The sequence below is a fragment of the Pongo abelii genome, chromosome 23, assembly GCF_028885655.2.
Source record: "Pongo abelii isolate AG06213 chromosome 23, NHGRI_mPonAbe1-v2.0_pri, whole genome shotgun sequence".
NCBI classification, from domain to species: Eukaryota; Metazoa; Chordata; class Mammalia; order Primates; family Hominidae; genus Pongo; species Pongo abelii.
The window spans coordinates 12,096,877-12,118,690 of NC_085929.1; positions in this window are offsets into that span (position 1 = coordinate 12,096,877).

Genomic DNA, 21,814 nt, shown 5'->3' on the forward strand with positions numbered 1-21,814 from the left:
CATTCCATTCCAACCCACGATACTACACTCCATTCCACTCCACTCCATTCCATTACTTTCCACTTCATTCCACTCCACTCCACTCCAACAGATTCCATTGCTCTCTACTGCCCTCCAATGCACTGCTTTGCAATCCACTGCATTCCAGCACCCTCCATTCCGTTCCATTCCATTCCACTACACTCCACTTCATTCCACTCCGCTCCACTGCATGCCTCTCCACTCCAATCTACTCCTTTCCACTTCATTTCGTTCCATTCTGTTCCACTTCATTCCATTCCATTCCACTATAATCCATTGTACTCCATTCCGTTGCACTCCTCTCTATACCATTTCATTACATTACACTCCATTACACTCCACTCCACTCCATTCCATGTCATTCCATTCCATTCCACTCCACTCCACTTCTTTCCACTCCATTTCACTCCAATCCACTCTGTTCCACTCCACTCCACTTCACTCCATTCCATTCCATTCCACTCCATTCCATTCCATACCACTCCATTCCATTCCTTTCCACACCATTCCACTCAATTCCACTCTACTCCATTTCAGTCCATTACATTTCATTCCACTCCACTCCACTCCACTACACTCCACCACAATCCATTTCTCTCCACTGCACTCCACTCCACTCAATTCCACTCCACTGCATTCCAACTCTCTCCATTCCATTCCATTCCATTCCACTCCACTGCACTCCATTTCACTCCACTCCACTCCTTTCCATTTCATTCCATTCCATTCCGTTCCGTTCCATTCCATTGCACTCCATTCCATTCCTTTCCATTCCACTCCATTGCATTCCATCATACAATACTACATTCCACTCCTCTCCATTCCTCTCCACTCCTTTCCATTTCATTCCCTTACACTCCATTCCTTTCCACTCCACTCCATTCCACTCCACTCCACTCCGTTCCATTCCATTACATTCCACTCCACTCCACTTCTTTCCACTCCATGCCACTCCACTCCACTACATTCCACTCCACTCCACTGAATTCCATTCCATTCCACTCCATTCCATTCCATTCCACTCTGTTCCATTCCGTTACTCTCCATTCCAGTCCATTCCACTCCACTCCATTCCATTCCATTCCATCAAATTCCATTCCCCTACATTCCACTCCATTCCACTCCATTCTTCTTTACTCCACTCCGTTTTACTCCATTCCACTCCATTTCACTCCATTCCGTTCCACTCCATTCCACTCCTTTCCATTCCTTTAAGCTCCAGAACACTTCACTCCAATCAATTCCAATCCATTACACTCTACTCCATGCCATTCCACTCCACTCCAGTCCATTCCACGCCTCTCCATTTCATTCCACTCCATGACATTCCTCTCCATTCCACCTCAATGCTCTCCGTTTCACTCCACTCCAGTCCATTCCGTTCCATTTCTTTCCAGTCTTCTTCACTCCACTCAACTTCACTCCATTCCATTCCAACCCTCTCTACACCACTCCATTCCACTCCACTCCATTCCATTACATTACATTTCATTGCACTCCACTCCAATCCTCCACATTCCATTGCTCTCCACTGCACTCCACTGCACTTCGTTGTACTCCACTGCATTCCAACCCACTCCATTCCAATCCATTCCTTTGTACTCCACTCCACTCCATTCCACTCCACTCCACTCCTTTCCTCTCCACTCCACTCCACTCCATTCCATTTCATTTTATTCCTTTCAATTCCAATCCATTCCATTCTATTCAACTATACTCCATTCCACTCCTCTCCGTTCCATACACTCCATTCCATTTCATTCCATTCCACTCCAGTCCATTCCACTCCACTCCACTCCATTCCATTCCATTCCAGTCAACTCCACTCCACTTCTTTCCACTCCGTTCACCTCCACTCCACTCCATTCCACTCAATTCCACTCTACTACATTCCATTCAATTCCACTCTGTTCCATTCCATTCCACTGCTTTCCGTTCCATTCCTATCCAAGCCACTCCATTCCACTCCACTCCATTTCGTTCAATTCGATTTCATTCCACTCCACTCCACTACACTACACTCAACCACATTCAATTGCTCTCCACTGGACTGAATTCCACTACATTCCACTCCACTGCATTCCAAACCACTCCATTCCATTCAATTATATTCCACTCCGCTCCACTCCACTCAAATCCACTCCACCCCATACCACTCCGCTCTTCTCCATTCCATTTCATTCCATTATATTCCATTCCATTCCACTCCATTCCACTCCATTCCATTCCACTCCATTCCACTCTACTCCATTCCATTCCACTCCACTCCAGTCCACTCCACTCTGCTTCATTTCATTCCACTCCATTCCATTCCTCTCCATTCCACCCCTCTGCACACCATTTCACACCACTCCATTTCACACCACTCCATTCCATTACATTCCATTTCATTCCAGTCTACTTCACTGCACTCAAAACCACTCCATTCCATTCCAACCCACTCTACTCCACTCCAGTCAATGGTACTCCATTTCATTACATTGCATTTCATTACACTCCACTCCACTCCACTCCACCATATTCCGTTGCTCTCCACTGCACTCCACTGCACTAAATTGCACTCCGCTGCATTCCAACCCACTCCATTCCATTCCATTCCATTCCCTTCCACTTCACTCCAATCCATTCCACTCCACTCCACTCCATTACACTTCACTCCATTCCCTTCCTCTCCACTCCACTCCACTCCTTTCCATTTTATTTCATTCCATTCCTTTCCACTCCATTCCATTGCATTCCACTATACTCCATTCCACTCCTCTCCGTTCCACTCCACTCCATTCCTTTTCATTGCAATAAACTCCATTCCATTCCACTCCACTGCATTCCACCCCACTCCACTCCATTCCATTCTATTCCATTCCACTCCACTCCACTTCTTTCCACCCCATTCCACTCCACTCCACTCCATTCCACTCCACTCTGTTCCATTCCGTTCCACTCCGTTCCATTCCATTCCAATCCATGCCACTCCAATTCACTGCACTCCATTTCATTCCATTCCATTTCATTCCACTCCACTGCTCTCCACTACACTCCACCACATTCCATTGCTCTCCACTGCACTCCATTCCACTCCATTCCACTCCACTGCATTCCAAGCCACTCCATTTCATTCCATTCCACTTCACTCCACTCCACTGAAATCCACTCCACTCCATTCCACTCCACTCCTCTCCATTCCATTCCATTCCATTCCATTCCACTCCATTGCATTCCATCCCATTCCACTCCATTCCATTCCATTCCACTATACTCCATTCCACTCCTCTCCATTCCTCTCCACTCCATTCCATTTCATTTCATTACACTCCATTCCTTTCCTCTCCACTCCATTCCATTTCATTTCATTACACTCCATTCCATTCCACTCCACTCCATTCCACTCCACTCCTTTCCATTCCATTCCATTCCACTCAACTCCACTCCATTCCACTCCACTCCTCTCCAATACAGTGTACTCCATTCCACTACATTCCGTTCCATTCCTCTCCGTTCCGTTCCATTCCAATCCATTCCATTCCAGTAAAACTCACTCAATTTCATTCCATTCAATTCCACCAAATTCCATTCCACTACATTCCCATACATTCCACTCCATTCTTCTGTACTCCACTCCATTCTACTCTATTCCAATCCGTTTGACCACATTCCATTCCCCTCTGTTCCACTTCTTTCCATTCCTTTCCATTCCATTAAGCTCCACAACACTCCACTCCATATCATTCCACTCCATTCCACTCCACTCCATTCCATTCCACTCCATTCCAGTCCACTCCACTCTGCTCCATTTCATTACCCTCCATTCAATTCCTCTCCATTCCACCCCACTACTCTCCGTTTAACACCACTCCATTAATTTCCATTCCATTTCATTCCAGTTTACTCCACTTCACTCAACTGCACTCCATTCCATTCCAACCAACTTCACTCCACTCGATTTCACTCCACTACATTCCATTCCACTCCAGTCCATTCCATTCCATTAGATTCCAATCCATTCCATTCCACTCTACTCCATTTGTCACCACTCCATTCCACTCCACTAAATTCCGTTACATTCCACTCCTTTCCACTCCACTTCACCCCATTCAGCTCCACTCCGCTAGATTTCATGGCATTCCATTCCATTCTACTCCATTCCAATCCATTGCTCTGCATTGTAGTGCATTCCTCTCCACTCCACTCCATTCCATTTCATTCCATTCCACTGCACTCCACTTCACTCCAGTCAACTACATTTCATTCCACTCCATTCCATTCCAGTCCATTAGACTCCAATCCATTCCTTTCCACTCTACTCCATTTGTCAGCACTCCATTCCACTCCACTAATTTCAGTTACATTCCACTCCTTTCCACCTCACTCCACTCCATTCAAATCCACTCCGCTAGATTTCATGCTGTTTCATTCCATTCTACTCCATTCCATTCCACTCCATTCCATTCCATTGCACTGCATTGCAGTGCATTCCACTCCACTCCACTCCATTCCATTCCATTCCATTCCCTTCCACTGCACTCCACTCCACTCCAGTCAACTCCATTTCATTCCACTCCGTTCCATTCCTTTCCATTCCAGTACACTTCACTCCACTATATTCTATTCCATTCAATATCATTCCATTCCAGTCTACTCAACTTCACTGCACCACATTCCATTGCTCTCCACTGCACTCCACTCCACTCCATTCCACTCCACTGCATTCCAACCCACAGCGTTCCATTCCATTCCTTTCCATTCCATAACTTTCCATTCCACTCCACTCCTTTCCACTCCACTCCAATCCATTCGAATCCAATCCACTCCTTTCCATTCCATTCTATTCCATTCCATTCCACTCCATTCCATTCCATTCCACTCCATTCCATTCCATTCCACTCTACTCCATTCCACTCCTCTCCAATCCACTCAATTCCATTCCATTTCATTCCATTCAACTCCATTCCACTATATTCCACTCCATTCCACTACACTCCAGTCCATTCCACTCCACTCCTTTCCATTCCACTCCATTCCATTCATCTCCATTCCACCAAAATACACTCCGTTTCACTCCACTCCTTTCCATTCCATGCCATTTCATTGCAGTGTACTGCACTCCACTCCAATCCATTCCAATCCATTACATTCCAGCCCACTCCCTTTCCCTCCAGTCCACTCCATTCCATTCCTTTCCATTCCATTCCACTTCATTCCAGTGGATTCCACTCCACTCTGTTCCATTCCATTCCATTCCACTCCATTCCATTCCATTCCATTCCACTCCACACCACTCCACTCCACTCCACTCCACTCCACTCCATTTCATTACATTCCATTCCACTCCACTCCACTCCATTTCATTACACTCCATTCCATTCCTCTCCTTTCCACTCCACTCCACTCAATTCAATTCCAATCCATTTCCTTCCACTCCATTCCACTCCACTCCAATCCATTCCAATCCAAGTCACTGCATTCCATTCCATTCCATTCCATTCCATTCCTTTCCACTCTACTCCATTCCACTCCTCTCCAATCCAATCCATTCCATTCCATTTCATCCCATTCAACGCCATTCCACTATACACAATTACATTCCACTACACTCCAGTCCACTCCACTCTACTCCATTCCATTCATCTCCATTCCACCCCACTAAACTCCACTCCATTACATTCCACTCCATTTCTTTCCCGTCAACTGCACTCCACTCCAATCCACTCCACTCCGTTCCATTCCAGCCCACTTCCATCCACTCCATTCCACTCCATTCCTTTCCCTTCCATTCCATTGCACTCCATTCCACTCTAGTCCTTTCTTTTTTTATTTATTTTATTTTATTATTATTATTATTATTAAACTTTAGGTTTTATGGTACATGTGCGCAATATGCAGGGAAGTTACGTATGTATACATGTGCCATGCTGGTGCGCTGCACCCACTAACTCGTCATCTAGCATTAGGTATATCTCCCAATGCTATCCCTCCCCCCTCTCCCCACCCCACAACAGTCCCCGAAGTGTGATGTTCCCCTTCCTGTGTCCATGTGTTCTTATTGTTCAATTCCCACCTATGAGTGAGAATATGCGGTGTTTGGTTTTCTGTTCTTGCAATAGTTTACTGAGAATGATGATTTCCAATTTCATCCATGTCCCTACAAAGGACATGAACTCATCATTTTTTATGGCTGCATAGTATTCCATGGTGTATATGTGCCACATTTTCTTATTCCAGTCTATCGTTGTTGGACATTTGGGTTGGTTCCAAGTCTTTGCTATTGTGAATAATGCCGCAATAAACATACGTGTGCATGTGTCTTTATAGCAGCATGATTTATAGTCCTTTGGGTATATACCCAGTAATGGGATGGCTGGGTCGAATGGAATTTCTAGTTCTAGATCCCTGAGGAATCGCCACACTGACTTCCACAAGGGTTGAACTAGTTTACAGTCCCACCAACAGTGTAAAAGTGTTCCTATTTCTCCACATCCTCTCCAGCACCTGTTGTTTCCTGACTTTTTAATGATTGCCATTCTAACTGGTGTGAGATGGTATCTCATTGTGGTTCTGATTTGCATTTCTCTGATGGCCAGGGATGGTGAGCATTTTTTCATGTGTTTTTTGGCTGCATAAAAGTCTTCTTTTGATAAGTGTCTGTTCATGTCCTTCGCCCACTTTTTGATGGGGTTGTTTGTTTTTTTCTTGTAAATTTGTTGGAGTTCATTGTAGATTCTGGATATTCGCCCTTTGTCAGATGAGTAGGTTGTGAAAATTTTCTCCCATTTTGTAGGTTGCTTGTTCACTCTCATGGTAGTTTCTTTTGCTGTGCAGAAGCTCTTGAGTATAACTGGATCCCATTTGTCAATTTTGGCTTTTATTGCCATTGCTTTTGGTGTTTTAGACATGAATTCCTTGCCCATGCCTATGTCCTGAATGGTAATGCCTAGGTTTTCTTCTAGGGTGTTTATGGTTTTAGGTCTAACATTTAAGTCTTTAATCCACCTTGAATTGACTTTTGTATAAGGTGTAAAGAAGGGATCCAGTTTCAGCTTTCTACTTATGGCTGGCCAGTTTTCCCAGCACCATTTATTAAATAGGGAATCCTTTCCCCATTGGTTGTTTTTCTCAGGTTTTTCAAAGATCAGATAGTTGTAGATATGTGGCATTATTTCTGATGGCTCTGTTCTGTTCCGTTGATCTATATCTCTGTTTTGGTACCAGTACCATGCTGTTTTGGTTACAGTAGCCTTGTAGTATAGTTTGAAGTCAGATAGTGTGATGCTTCCAGCTTTGTTCTTTTGGCTTAGGATTGACTTGGTGATGCGGGCTATTTTTTGATTCCATATGAACTTTAAAGTAGTTTTTTTCCAATTCTGCAAAGAAAGTCATTGGTAGCTTGAAGGTGATGGCATTGAAACTGTAAATTACCTTGGGAATGATGGCCATTTTCATGATATTGAGTCTTCCTACCCATGAGCATGGAATGTTTTTCCATTTCTTTGTATCCTCTTATATTTCCTTGAGCAGTGGTTTGTAGTTCTCCTTGAAGAGGTCCTTCACATCCCTTGTAAGTTGGATTCCTAGGTATTTTATTCTCTTTGAAACATTTGTGAATGGGAGTTCACTCATGATTTGGCTCTCTGTTTGTCTGTTATTGATGTATAAGAATGCTTGTGATTTTTGTACATTGATTTTGTATCCTGAGACTTTGCTGAAGTTGCTTATCAGCTTAAGGAGACTTTAGGCTGAGACAACGGGGTTTTCTAGATATACAATCATGTCGTCTGCAAACAGGGACAATTTGACTTCCTCTTTTCCTAATTGAATACAATTGATTTCATTCCCCTTCCTAATTGCCCTGGCCACAACTTCCAACACTATGTTGAATAGAAGTGGTGAGAGAGGGCATCCCTGTCTTGTGCCAGTTTTCAAAGGGAATGCTTCCACTTTTTGCCCATTCAGTATGATATTGGCTGTGGGTTTTTCATAGATAGCTCTTATTATTTTGAGATACTTTCCATCAATACCTAATTTATTGAGAGTTTTTAGCATGAAGAGATGTTGAATTTTGTCAAAGGCCTTTTCTGCATCTATTGAGACAATCATGTGGTTTTGTCTTTGGTTCTGTTTATATGCTGGATTACATTTATTGATTTGCGTATATTGAACCATCCTTGCATCCCAGGGATGAAGCCCACTTGATCATGGTGGATAAGCTTTTTGATGTGCTGCTGGATTCTGTTTGCCAGTATTTTATTGAGGATTTTTGCATCAATGTTCATCAAGGATATTGGTCTAAAATTCTCTTTTTTTGTTGTGTCTGTGCCAGGCTTTGGTGTCAGGATGATGCTGGCCTCGTAAAATGAGTTAGGGAGGATTCCCTCTTTTTCTATTGATTGGAATAGTTTCAGAAGGAATGGTACCAGTTCCTCCTTGTACCTCTGGTAGAATTCGGCTGTGAACCCATCTGTTTCTGGACTTTTTTTGGTTGGTAAGCTATTGATTATTGCCACAATTTCAGTTCCTGTTATTGGTCTATTCAGAGATTCAACCTCTTCCTGGTTTAGTCTTGGGAGGGTGTATGTTTTGAGGAATTTATCCATTTCTTCTAGATTTTCTAGTTTATTTGTGTAGAGGTGTTTGCAGTATTCTCTGATGGTAGTTTGTATTTCTGTGGGATTGGTGGTGATATCCCCTTTATCATTTTTTATTGCATCTATTTGATTCTTCTCTCTTTTTTTCTTTATTAATCTTGCTAGTGGTCTATCAGTTTTGTTGATCCTTTCAAAAAACCAGCTCCTGGATTCATTAATTTTTGAAGAGTTTTTTGTGTCTCCATTTCCTTCAGTTCTGCTCTGATTTTAGTTATTTCTTGCCTTTTGCTAGCTTTTGAATGTGTTTGCTCTTGCTTTTCTAGTTCTTTTAATTGTGATGTTAGGGTGTCAATTTTGGATCTTTTCTGCTTTCTCTTGTGGGCATTTAGTGCTATAAATTTCCCTCTACACACTGCTTTGAATGCATCCCAGAGATTCTGGTATGTTTTGTCTTGGTTTTCGTTGGTTTCAAATAACATCTTTATTTCTGCCTTCATTTCGTTATGTACCCAGTAGTCATTCAGGAGCAGGTTGTTCAGTTTCCATGTAGTTGAGCGGTTTTGAATGAGATTCTTAATCCTGAGTTCTAGCTTGATTGCACTGTGATCTGAGTGATAGTTGGTTATCATTTCTATTCTTTTACATTTATTGAGGAGAGCTTTACTTCCAAGTATGTGGTCAATTTTGTAATAGGTGTGGTGTGGTGCTGAAAAAAATGTATATTCTGTTGATTTGGGGTGGAGAGTTCTGTAGATGTCTATTAGGTCCAGTTGGTGCAGAGCTGAGTTCAATTCCTGGGTATCCTTGTTGACTTTCTGTCTCATTGATCTGTCTAATGTTGACAGTGGGGTGTTAAAGTCTCCCATTATTAATGTGTGGGAGTCTAAGTCTCTTTGTAGGTCACTCAGGACTTGCTTTATGAATCTGGGTGCTCCTGTTTTGGATGCATATATATTTAGGATAGTTAGCTCTTCTTGTTGAATTAATCCCTTTACCATTATGTAATGGCCTTCTTTGTCTCTTTTGATCTTTGTTGGTTTAAAGTCTGTTTTATCAGAGACTAGGATTGCAACCCCTGTCTTTTTTGTTTTCCATTTGCTTGGTAGATCTTCCTCCATCCTTTTATTTTGAGCCTATATGTGTCTCTGCACGTGAGATGGGTTTCCTGAATACTGCATATTGATGGGTCTTGAGTCTTTATCCAGTTTTCCAGTCTGTGTCTTTTAATTTTAGCGTTTAGTCCATTTACATTTAAAGTTAATATTGTTATGTGTGAATTTGATCCTGTGATTATGATGTTAGCTGGTTATTTTGCTCGTTACTTGATGCAGTGTCTTCCTAGTCTCGATGGTCTTTACATTTTGGCATGATTTTGCAGTGGCTGGTACCGGTTGTGCCTTTCCATGTTTAGCGCTTCCGTCAGGAGCTCTTTTATGGCAGGCCTGGTGGTGTCATAATCTCTCAGCATTTGCTTGTCTGTAAAGTATTTTATTTCTCCTTCACTTATGAAGATTAGTTTGGCTGGATATGAAATTCTGGGTTGAAAATTCTTTTCTTTAAGAATGTTGAATATTGGCCCCCACTCTCTTCTGGCTTGTAGGGTTTCTGCCGAGAAATCCACTGTTAGTCTGATGGGCTTCCCTTTGATGGTAACCCGACCTTTCTCTCTGGCTGCCCTTAACATTTTTTCCTTCATTTCAACTTTGGTGAATCTGACAATTATGTGTCTTGGAGTTGCTCTTCTTGAGGAATATCTTTGTGGCCTTCTCTGTATTTCCTGAATCTGAATGTTGGCCTGCCTCGCTAGATTGGGGAAGTTCTCCTGGATAATATCCTGCAGAGTGTTTTCCAACTTGGTTCCATTCTCCCCGTCACTTTCAGGTACACCAATCAGACGTAGAGTTGGTCTTTTCACATAGTCCCACATTTCTTGGAGGCTTTGCTCGTTTCTTTTTATTCTTTTTTCTCTAAACTTCCCTTCTCGCTTCATTTCATTCATTTCATCTTCCAGGGCTGATACCCTTTCTTCCATTTGATCACATCGGCTCCTGAGGCTTCTGTATTCTTCACGTAGTTCTCGAGCCTTGGTTTTCAGCTCCATCAGCTCCTTTAAGCACTTCTCTGTATTGGTTATTCTAGTTATACATTCTTCTAAGTTTTTTTCAAAGTTTTCATCTTCTTTGCCTTTGTTTTGAATATCCTCCCGTAGCTCGGAATAATTTGATCGTCTGAAGCCTTCTTCTCTCAACTCGTCAAAGTCATTCTCCGTCCAGCTTTGTTCCATTGCTGGTGAGGAACTGCGTTCCTTTGGAGGAGGAGAGGTACTCTGCTTTTTAGAGTTTCCAGTTTTTCTGCTCTGTTTTTTCCCCATCTTTGTGGTTTTATCCACTTTCGGTCTTTGATGATGGTGATGTACAGATGGGTTTTTGGTGTGGATGTCCTTTCTATTAGTTTTCCTTCTAACAGACAGGACCCTCAGCTGCAGGTCTGTTAGATTACCTGGCCAGCCGTGTGAGGTGTCAGTCTGCCCCTGCTGGGTGGTGCCTCCCAGTTAGGCTGCTCGGGGTTCAGGGGTCAGGGACCCACTTGAGGAGGTAGTCTGCCCATTCTCAGATCTCCAGCTGCATGCTGGGAGAACCACTGCTCTCCTCAAAGCTGTCAGACAGGGACATTTAAGTCTGCAGAGGTTACTGCTGTCTTTTTTTTGTCTATGCCCTGCCCCCAGAGTTGGAGCCTACAGAGGCAGGCAGGCCTCCGTGAGCTGTGGTGGGCTCCACCCAGTTCAAGTTTCCCAGCTGCTTTGTTTACATAAGTGAACCTGGGCAATGGCGGGCAACCCTCCCCCAGCCTCGCTGCCGACTTGCTGTTTGATCTTAGACTGTGTGCTAGCAATCAGCGAGACTCCGTGGGTGTAGGACCCTATGAGACAGGTGCAGGCTGTAATCTCCTGGGGCACCGTTTCCTAATCCTGTCGGAAAAGCACAGTATTTGGGTGGGAGTGGCCCTATTTTCCAGGTACCGTCTGTCACCCCTGGAAAGGGAATTCCCTGACCCCTTGCGCTTCCCGAGTGAGGCAATGCCTCGCCCCTGCTTCGGCTGACCCACGGTGCACTCACCCACTGACCTGCGCCCACTGTCTGGCACTCCCTAGTGAGATGAACACGGTACCTCAGATGGAAATGCAGAAATCACCTGTCTTCTGCGTTGCTCACGCTGGGAGCTGTAGACCGGAGCTGTTCCTATTCGGCCATCTTGGCTCCTCCTCCACTCTACTCCTTTCATCTCCACTCCATTCCACTCCACTCTATTCCGTTACATTCCACTACTCTCCTCTCTATTTCACTCCATTCAACTCCACTCCACTCCATTTCATGCCTTTCCATTCCATTCCACTTCATTCCAGTGAATTTCACTCCACTCGTATCCATTCCATTCAACTCCAATCTACTCCTCTCCACTCCACTCCATTTCATTACACTCCATTCCATTCCTCTCCATTCCACTATACTCCACTCCACTCAACTCCACTCCATTCCACTCCATTCCATTCCTCTCCATTCCACTCCACTCCACTCCATTCCACTCTTTTCCATTTCATTCCATTCCATTTCATTTCACTACGATCCCCTCCACTACACTCCACCGCATTCCATTGCTCTCCACTGCACTCCACTCGATTCCAATCCACTGCATTCCAACCCACTCCATTCCAATCCTGTCCATTCCACTCCCCTCCACTACATTCCACTCCACTCCACTGCATTCCATTCCACTACACTCCATTCCATTTCATCCCATTCCTTTCCATTCCTTTCCACTCCATTCCATTCCCTTCCATTCCACTCCATTCCATTCCATTCCCTTCTATTCCATTGCATTCCACTATACTCCATTCCACTGCTCACCATTTCACTCCACTCCATTCCATTTCATTCCATTACACTTCATTCCACTCCTATCCACTCCATTCCACTCCACTCCACTCCATTCCATTCCATTCCATTCCACTCCACTTTTTCCCACTCCTTTCCACTCCACTTCACTCCACTCCATTCCACTCCACTTCATACCAGTACATTCCATTCCATTCCTCTCCATTACCTTCCATTCCTCTTCGTTGCCTTCCATTCCACTCCACTCCACTCCATTACACTCCACTCCAATTCACTACATTCCATTCCATTCCACTCCATTCCACTCCGTTCCATTCCATTCCACTCCATTCCACTCCATTCCACTACACTCCATTTCATTCCATTCCATTTCATTCCACTTCACTCCACTGCACTCCACTACACTCCACCACATTGCATTGCTCTTCACTGCACTCCACTCCACTCCATTCCACTCCACTGCATTCCTACCCACTCCATTCCATTCCAGTCCACTGCACTCCTTTCCAATCCACTGCACTCTCTTCCACTCCACTTACTCCAATCCATTTGATTTCATTCCATTCCATTGCATTCCTTTCCATTGCATTCCGTTCCATTCCACTCCATTCCATTCCATTCCAGTCCAATCCATTCCATTTCATTCCACTATATACCATTCCAGTACTCTCCATTCCTCTCCACTCCATTCCATTTCTTTACACTCCATTCCTTTCCACTCCTCTCCATTCCACTCCCCTCCTCCCCATTCCATTCCATTCTACTCCACTTCTTTCCACTCCATTCCACGCCACTCTACTATATTCCACTCAACTCCTTTCCACAACATTCCCTTCGATTCCACTCCGTTCCATTCCATTCCACTGCATTCAATTTCATACCACTCTGTTCCATTCCATTGCACTCCATTCCAGTACATTCCACTCCACTCCATTCTATTCCATTCCATTCCATCAAATTCCATTCCACTACATTCCACTCCATTCTTCTGTACTCCACTCCATTCTACTCCATTCCACTCCATTTCACTCCATTCCATTCCACTCCATTCCACTCCATCCTACTCGATTAAGCTCCACATCACTCGACTCCATTCAATTCCACTCCATTCCACTCTGCTCCATTCCATTTCACTCTGCTCCAATCCACTCCACTCCGCTCCGTTTCATTCCACTCCATTCCATTCCTCTCCATTCCACCCCACTACACTTAGTTTCACTCCAATCCATTCCATTCCATTCAATTTCATTCCAGTCTACTTCACTCCACTGAACTCCACTCCATTCCATTCCAACCCAATCTACTCCACTCCATGACATTACATTCTATTTCATTATTCTCCACTCCACTCGACTCCACTCCACCACATTCCATTGCTCTCCACTGCACTCCATGGCACTACATTGCACTCCACTGCATTCCAACCCACTCCATTCCAATCCATTCCATTCTACTCCACTCCACTCCACTCCATTCCACTCTACTCCACACCCTTCCTCTCCACTCCACACCCTTCCTCTCCACTCCATTCCATTCCATTCCATTCCATTCCAGTCCATTTTATTCCATTCCATTCTACTCCATTCCATTCCATTCCCCTCCTCTCTGTTCCACTCCACTCAATTCCATTTCTTTCCATTACACTACATTCCACTCCACTCCACTCCATTCCACTCGATTCCTTTCCATTCCACTCCACTTCACTTTATTCCACTCCATTCCTTTCCATTCCATTCCACTCCACTTCACTTTTTTCCACTCCACTCCATTCCACTCCACTCCATTACATTCCATTCCATTCCATACTGTTCCATTCCATTCCACTCAGTTCAATTCGATTCCAATCCATGCCACTCCATTCCACTCCATTCTTTTTCATTCCATTCCATTTAATTCGACTCCACTCTACTCCACTACACCACGTTCCATTGCTCTCCACTGCACTCCATTCCACTCCATTCCACTCCACTGCTTTCCAACCTACTCCATTCCATTCCATTCCATTCCAATCCACTCCACTCCTTTCAAATCCACTCCACTCCATTACACTCCACTCCACTCCATTCCATTTCATCCCATTCCATTCCATTCCATTCCACTCCATTCCATTCCATTTCATTCCATTTCACTACATTCCACTCTACTCCATACCATTTCACTCCACTCCAGTCCACTCCACACCGCTCCATTTCATTCCTCTCCATTCCATTCCTCTCCATTCCCCCCAACTACACTCCATTTTTCTCTAATCCATTCCATTCCATTAAATTTCTTTCCAGTCTATTTCACTCCACTCAACTCCACTCCATTCCATTCCCACCCACTCTACTCCACTCCATTTCACTCCACTCCGTTCCATTGCATTTCATGTCAATACACTCCACTCCACTCCACCACATTCCATGGCTCTCCACTGCACTCCACTGCACTACATTGCCCTATAATCCATTCCAATCCACTCCATTCCATTCCATTCCATTCCACTCCACTCCACTCCATTCCACTCCACTCCACTCCCTTCCTCTCCACTCCCCTCCACTGCATTCCATTTCGTTTCATTCCATTCCATTCCACTCCATTCCTTTCCATTCCACTGTACTCCATTCCACTCCTCTTCATTACACTCCATTGCATTCCATTTCATTCCATTACTCTCCATTTCATTCATTCATTCATTCATTTCATTCCATTACTCTCCATTTCTTTCCACTCCACTCCTCTCCACTAAACTCCACCACATTCCATTGCTCTCTCCTGCACTCCATTCCACTCCATTCCATTCTACTGCATTCCAACCAACTACATTCCATTCCACTTCACTCCACTCCATTCAAATCCAATCCACTCCATTCCACTCCACTCCTCTCCATTCCGTTTCATTCCATTCCATTCCATTCCATTCCACTGCATTCCATTGCATTCCATTACACTTCATTCCATTGCATTCCACTATACTCCATTCCACTCCTCTCCATTCCTCTCCACTCCATTCCATTTCATTGCATTTCACTCCATTCCATTCCACTCCTTTCCACTCCATTCCACTTCACTCCACTCCATTCCATTCCATCCTATGCCACTACTGTCCACTTTTTTCCACTCCATTCCACTGCACTCCACTACATTCCACTCCACTTCACACCACTACATTCCATACCATTCCATTCCATTCCATTTATCTCCATTCCTTTCCATTCCAATCCATTCCATTCCATTCCACTCGACTCCATTCCATTCCATTCCACTCCACTCCATTCCATTCCATCAAATTCCATTCCACTACATTCCAGTCCATTCCACTGCATTCCATTCCACTACATTCCTCTCTATTCCCTTCCATTCCTCTCCACTCCATTCCATTCCACTCCGTTCCGTTTAATTCCAATCATTTGCTACATTACACTCCACTACATACCACTCCACTCCTTTCCATTCCATTCCACTCCATTCCACTCCATTACACTCTACTCCATTCGCCAACACTCCATTCCACTCCATTTCATTACATTCCACTCCTTCACAAACCACTGCACTCCATTCAACTCCACTCCACTAGATTTCATGCCATTCCGTTCCTTTCCACTCCATTGCATTCCTTTCCACTCCATTCCAGTGCATTCCACTCCACTCGACTCCATTCCATTTCATTCAATTCCTCTGTACTCCACTCTACTCCACTCAGATCCATTTCATTCCACTCCATTCTTTTCCTCTCCATTCCATTCCAATCCACTCCGATCCACTGCACTCCACTCTATTCCATTCAATTTCATTTCATTCCATTCCACTCTACTCCTTTCATATCCAATGCATTCCAATCCACTCCATTCCACTCCATTCCACTCCATTCCACTGCACTCCACACTATTCAACTCCACTCCACTCCATTTCATGCCATTCCATTCCATTCCACTTCATTCCAGTGCATTCCACTCCACTCCACAACATTCAATTCAATTCCATTCCAATCCACTCCAATCCACTGCACTCCACTCCAATCATTCCACTCCATTCCATTCCTCTCCTTTCCACTCCACTCCACTCATATCCACTCCACTCCATTTCATTCCATTCCATTTCATTCCACTCCTCTCCACTACCCCTACACTCCACCACATTCCATTGCTCTCCACTGCACTCCATTCAACTCATTCCACTCCACTGCAATCCAACCCACTCCGTACCATTCCATTCCATTCCACTCCACTCCATTCCATTTCACTCCACTCCACTGCATTCTACTCCACTCCATTGCATTCCGTTTCACTCCACTCAATTCCATTTCATTCCACTCAATTCCATTCCATTCCACTCTACTCCATTCCATTTCATTCCATTCCACTCCATTCCACTCCATTCCACTGTACTCCATTCCACTCCTCTGAATTCCACTCCACTCCATTCAATTTCATTCCATTACACTCCATTCCACTCCACTACACTCCATTCCACTCTAATCCACTCCATTCCTTTCCATTCCATTCCACTCCACTCCTCTTCTTTCCACTCCATTCCACTCCACTGTCCTCCATTTTACTGCACTCAACTCCACTGCATTCCTTTCCATTCCACTCCATTCCATTCCACTCCATTCCAGTCCTTTCCACTCCACTCCATTCTATTCCATTACATCAAATTCCATTCCACTACATTCCAGTCCATTCTACTCCATTCTTCTGTACTCCACTCCATTCTTCTGTACTCCTCTCAATTCTACTCAATTCCACTCCATTTCACTCCATTCTGTTCCCCTCCATTCCTCTCCATTCCATTCCATTCAGCTAGAGAACACTCCACTCCATTACATACCACTCTATTCCACTCTACTGCATTCCATTCCACTTCAATCCAGTCCACTCCACTTCACTCCATTTCATTCGACTTCATTACATTCTTCTCCATTTCACCCAAATGCACTCCATTTAACTCCTCTCCATTCCATTCCATTCCATTTCATTACAGTCTACTCCACTCCACTCAACTCCCTCTGTTTCATTCCAACGCATTCCACTCTTCTCCATTCCACTCCAATCCATTCCATTACATTCCATTTCATTCCACTCCACTCCCCGGCACTCCACTCCATCACATTCCATTGCTGTCCACTGCACTGCACTGGACTCAGTTACACTCCACTGCATTCCAACACAATCCATTCCATTCCTTCCATTCCACTTCACTCCACTCCATTCCACTCCACTCCTCTCCATTCCACTCCACTCCACTCTATTGCATTTCATTTCATTCCATTCCATTTCACTGCATACCATGCCATTCCAGTATACTGCATTCCACTCCTCTCCATTCCAATCCTCTCCATTCCATTTCACTCCATTTCACTCCATTCCACTCCACTCCACTCCATTCCATTCCACTCCAGTTCATTCCATTCCACTCCTTTCCACTCTACTCGGCTGCTTTCCACTCAATTCCACTCCACTCCACTCCATCCCTCTCCACTCCATTCCATTCCATTCCATTCCATTCCATTCCATTCCATTCCATTCCATTGTATGACACTCCATTCCATTCCATTCCACTCCATTCTATTCCATTCCACTCCACTCCATTCCATTCCATTCCATTCTGTTAAATTCCATTCCACTACAATCCAGTCCATTCCACTCCATTCTACTGTACTCCAATGCATTCTTCTACATTCCACTCCATTCCACTCCATTCCGTTCCACTCCATTCCACGTCATTCCATTCCATTCCACTCCATTCCATTCCATTCCATTAAACTCCACAACACTCTACTCCTTTCCATTCCACTCGATTCCACTCCACTCCATTCCATTCCACTCTACTCCAGTCCAATCCACTCCACTCCAGTTCACTCCACTCCATTCTATTCCTCTCCATTCGAACCCTATGCACTCCATTTCACTCCACTCCATTCCATTCCATTCCATTTCATTCCAGTCTACTCCACTTCACTAAACTCCACTACATTCCATTCCAACCCACTCCACTCCACTCCATTCCACTCCACTACATTCCACTCCACTCCATTCCAATCCATTAAATTCCATTCCACTGCATTCCATTCCATTCCACTCTACACCACTCGTCACCCCTTCATTCCACTCTACTCCATTCCATTACATTCCAATCATTTATACTGCATTCCCCTCCATTCAACTCTACTCCCCTTGATTTCATGCCATTCCATTCCATTCCACTCCATTCCATTCTATTACACTCAATTCCACTGCATTCCACTCCACTCCACTACTTTCCATTCCATTATATTCCACTGCATTCCACTCCAATCCACTCAGCTCCACTTTATTCCACTTCAATCCATTCCTCTCCATTCCACTCCACTCCACTCATTTCAGCTCCAGTCCATTCTATTCCATTCAATTTCATTCCATTCCACTCTATTCCATTCCATTCCACTCTATTCCATTCCACTCCTCTCCTTTCCACACCACGGCATTACATTTCATTCCATTACACTACGTTCCACTCCACTCCACTCGATTCCACTCCTCTCCACTCCATTCCATTCCATTCCATTCCATTCCATTCCACTCAACTCCACTCTATTCCACTCTATTCCAGTACACTGCTTTCCATTTGACCCCATTGCATTCCTTTGCAATGCACTCCACTCCACTCCATTCAATTTGAATCTATTCCAATCCACTCTATTCCATTCCACTCCACTTCACTACATTCCACTCCTTTCCACACCACTCCAGTCCACTCTCTTCCACTCCAATCCATTCCTCTCCATTCAACTCCACTCCACTCCACTCCACTCGATTCCATTCCATTCCATTGCATTCCATTCCATTCCATTCTATTGCATTCCATTAAATCCCATTCCATTCTATTCCATTCCACTCCTTTCCACTCCACTCTACTGCACTCCACTCCACTCCAGTTAATTCCACTCCACTTCACTCCTTTCCATTCGATCCCATTCCTTTATATTCCACTCCATTCTAGTCCATTCCACTCTATTCCACTCCACTCCACTCCATTCCACTGCATTCCCCTCGATTCGACTCCATTGAACTAAACGCCATTAAATTCCTTTCCACTGTACTCCATTACACTCCACTCCATTCCACTCCTCTCCATTCCATTTTATTCCATTCAACTCCATTGCATTCCTTTCCACTCTACTCCATTCCACTCAACTCCACTCCGCTCCATTCCATTCATCTCTCCTCCACTCCGCTGCAATCCATTCCACTGCATTCCTCTTCACTCCACTCCATTCCACTCCACTTCACTGCATTCCTTTACATTCCATTACATTCCACTCCATTCCATTCCGTTCCACTATACACCATTCCACTCCAATACATTCGCTTCCATTCCATTCAAATCCATTTGACTCCACTCCACTCCACTCTACTCCACTGCACTCCATTCTATTCCATTCCACTCCACTCCATTCCATTACACGCCACTCCATTCCAGTCCACTCCAGTTCACTCCACTTCACTCCATTCCACTCTCCTCCGTTCCACTCCACTCAACTCCATTCCATTCCATTCCATTCTACTCCTCTCCACTCGATTCCAATCCATTCCAATCCATTCTACTCCACTCCACTACATTCCTTTCCAATCCATTCCACTCCAATCCTGTCCACTCCTCTCTATTCCACTCCACTCCACTCCATTCCTTACCATTACATTCCAATCCAATCCATACCATTCCGTTCCACTCTAATCCATTCCATTCCACGTCATTCCAGTTCATTCCACTTACTTCACTTCATTCCATTCCTTTCCATTCCATTCTGTTACAATCCATTGCACTCCATTCCACTCCATTCCGCTCCACTCAACTCCATTCCTTGCCACTCCACTCCTTTCCATTCCACTCTACTCCACTCTATTCCACCCTATTCCTACATTTCTTTCCACCGTTCCATTGCATTGCATTCCATCGCATTCCATTCCATACCATTTCACTCCACTCCACTGCACTCTACTCCATTCCATTCCACTCCATCCAATTCCATTCGACTCCATTTCAAACCACTCCACTGCCCTCCACTCCACTCCATTTCATTCCGTTTCACTCCATTGCTTTCCACTCTTTTCCTTCGACAGTATATCACTGTGTCACACAGGCTGGTGTGCAGTGGCAGAATCTCAACTCACACTACATGTCACATTCCATTGCATTGCATTCAATTCCTTTGCATTATATTGTATTCCACTGCACTCTCTTTCACTCCACTCCACTCCACTACATTCCATTACATCCCATTCCATTCCTCTCCATTCCTCTCCAATCCACTTCACTCCAACCAACTCCAATCCACTCCAATCCAATCCATTCCATTACATTCCACTGCATTCCATTCCATTCCTTTCTTTCGAGAATTTCTTAGTCTGTCAACCAGCCTGAAGAGTAGTGGGACAATCTCAGCCTCCATTACAATACATTCCATCCCACTCCACTGCACTCCACTCCCCTTCATTCCACTCCACCCCTCTCCCATCCATTCCAGTACGAACGACTCCTTTCCACTCCATTCCATTCCACTCCTTTCCACTCCACCCAATTCCATTCCATTCCACTCCACTCCACTTACTCCACTCCATTCCATTCCATTTCATTCCACTCCACTACACTCTATTCCATTCCACTCCATTCCACTCCATTCCTCTTAACTCCACTAAATTACACTCCACTCCACTCAATTCCATTGCATTCCATTACATTACTTTCCATTCCCCACGATTCAATTCCATTCCACTCCATTGTAGTCCATTCCACTCCATTCCACTCTACTCCACTCCACTCCATTCCATTCCACTCCACTCCTTTCCATTCCACGCCATTCCACCCCACCCAATTCCATTCCACTCCACACTTTTCTATTCCATTCCACTCCATTCCATTCCATTCCACTCCACTCCACTCCATTCCACTCCACTCCTCTCCACTTCATTCCATTCCATTCCTTTCCACTCCACACCATTCCATTCCACTGCAGTTCTCTCTACTCCATTCTATTCCAATATATACCACTCCACTCCATTCCATTCCACTCCACTTCACTCCACTCCACTCCATTTCATTCCACTCCATTCCATTTATATCCGTTCAACACCATTCCACTCCATTCCATTCCATTCCACTATGATCCATTGCATTCCACTCCATTCCAGTTCATTCCATCCAGTCCAATGCATTCCATTCCGTTCCATTCCATTCCATTCCATTCCATTCCATTACATTACATTTCATTCCATTCCATTCCATTTCTTTCCACTCCATTACAGTCCGTTCCACTCCATTTCACTCCATTCTACTCCATTCCACTCTAATCCCCTCCATTCC